Source organism: Pteropus medius, unplaced genomic scaffold (genome assembly GCF_902729225.1).
Source record: "Pteropus medius unplaced genomic scaffold, Ma_sr-lr_union100, whole genome shotgun sequence".
In the NCBI taxonomy this organism is placed as follows: domain Eukaryota; kingdom Metazoa; phylum Chordata; class Mammalia; order Chiroptera; family Pteropodidae; genus Pteropus; species Pteropus medius.
This window is the reverse complement of record NW_024340692.1, coordinates 12,098,929-12,101,441: the sequence shown is the minus strand read 5'-3', so window position 1 is coordinate 12,101,441 and position 2,513 is coordinate 12,098,929.

The window sequence follows — 2,513 nt, the reverse complement described above, 5'->3', positions numbered from 1 at the left end:
TAGGTGGGGAGAGGTGGAGGGGTAGGTTCCCTCACACCAACAAACAATTCTTGCTCAGACACCAGCTGGGTGTCCAAGAATTCAACTCAATTCTGACCATCAGATTCTACAAGTTAAGGGTTCAGACCTACAAGACTGCCCTTCCACCCACAACATACACACTTCAGATGCCAGCCACAAGCCCAGGCTCTTACCTGTGCTTCTGACCAACTGAATATAAACTGGAGTTTATAGTTAGTTGACTCCTCCAACTAAAAATGCCAATCTCAAGTCCAAGTTGTTACCTATACTTTCTGACCAACTGGCTATAAATCAGAGGTTCCTACAATCCCTCCTTTGGTTCAATTAATTTGCTAGAATGGCTCACAGAACTCGGAGAAACATTTTACTTAACCAGATCACCAATTTATTATAAAAGGATATTAAAGTATAGTAATCAATGGCCAGATCAAGAGATACCTAGGGCGAGGTCCAGAACAAAGGAACTTCTGTCCTTGTGGAGTATGGAGCCCTGATAAGGTGGCAAGTAGAAGCATTCTAGTTCCCCAGTGTAGAAGCTCGCCAAAAAAGGAAAAGCTGTCCTTCTGGGTTTTTATGGAGCCTTCTTTACATGGTCATGATTGACTGAGTATCTGACCGTTGGCAATTCAACATAATCTCCAGCCCCTCTCCCCTACCCAGAGGTAGGGTGGGGTGGATGGGACCTAAAGTTACAAACATTGTGGGTTCTCCTAGCAATCAGCCCCCACACTGGGAGGGGTCTAAAAGTTACTTCATTAATATAAAAAGAGACAAACTGATCACTCTCTACACTTAACAAAATTCCAAGAGTTTTGGGAGCTGTGGATGATGAATACCAAATATCTTATAAATCACAATATTGCACTTTCAGAATGCAGTTCCCGTATAATCCCTTACTCATGAGAAAACTGGGCTCTAGTTCATTATTTACTTTAAAAATTTACTTTAAAGAAGTCAGTGTGGATTCAAGTCATTTCCTATCCTATCATTTGCTCAAAGACCTTTTGCAATGGGTCTTATGTTAAGAAGAAATGTAAGTTATTTTGGTGAGGTTTATTTAAAGACATCATTAAATGCAAGCTAGAGCTGATGGCAGCATCATTTGTGTATGGGGAAACGAGGCCGATAAATGCTCCAATTCTTTCAGATCGACAGAAAGAGAGCTAAATACTAAATGAAAAAGGCCTTACACAGTTGGGTCACAGGCTACTTCTTTGGCCTCACCTCTTACCACTGCCCTCTCCTTCACTGTCCTCCAGCCCCAGTGAACTCTTTCCCAGCCCTTAAAGTTGCCAAGCATATTCCCTTCTGAGAGTTTTTGCCTCTCTGCTAGTCTCTCTGCCTAAAACCCTTTTCCAAGACAGTCACAGGACTGGCTCATTTTCATCCTTCAGATATCCCCTCAAATATCAGTTACTCTGGGAGAGCTTTCCTGGCCGCCATAACTAAAATAGCACACAACCTCTTCACTTTCTACTTCTCTACTTTGTATTATTTTTCCTAGTGTCAATTATACACCAGCATACTATACATTTAAGGCATTTTTGTTGCTCCAGTAGGGCAAGAAGTATGTGGGTACTGTTTATCCTTGGGGCCTACAAGCCTGGCACCTAGTAAGTGCTCAGTAAATATTTGCTGAGTGAATGGAGCATTTGGGGATGGTGGAACTTGTTTCTATTCATTCGCCCAGGCTTTGTCGCCAATCCTCAAGCAGCCAGGCGCCTCATTCCACCCTCGCCCATTTTTGGCAGAGGTGAGGCACTCGGGGTTGCATTGGCGCAAAACGGCCGTGTGAACGCGCTGCCCCAACCCTCAGCGCCACTTCCCCTTGGCCTAGAGGGCTGGACTGGGAACGCACAGGTTTGCTGCATCCGGAACGTGGGAGCAAAAGCAGAAAGGAAACAAAAGTGCGCAGGAGGAGAAAGTCTCAGTGCGGTGCCAGGGTGCACGCAGGGGGTGCCTTCGCGGTCGGGCTGACTCATTCTCAGCAGTCTGCACGGCGGGCGGCGGCCACACACACGCCCATCTGGAAAGGGCCGCTCCGCTTGCCTCAACCAGCTCAAGCTCTTCGCGCGCCGCCTCGCGGGGGCCCTCCCAGGAATCTGCGCGCGCGCCCGCGGCTTCGCGACAGGCGACGGTCCTGCCTGGCCCTCCCTGGTCGGCTCCGCGGCGCGCGCCGGGAGAAGCGCGGCCCCGGGGAGCGGCGCACGCGCAGTCGGGGGCGCGCGCCAGTCCCCAACCCCCGCTCCCGCCCCCACGCGGTTGCTACACCGCCTGCGCTGGGAACAGGCTGCTGGACTGGAGGCCGACCTGGGGGGGCTGAGTCAGAGCGTCGCCTGCGGCACTGCGAAGACGCGGTGGCGACGACGAGTGTGACGGGTTTCTCGGCGGCCCGAAGTAGGAGTGGTGTGGGCTGCAGGAAGTAGAGAGGAAGAGGAGCAGAAGGGGGCAGAGCGGCTGCCGCTAACGGCCTCCCTGGGCGCTGACAGGCT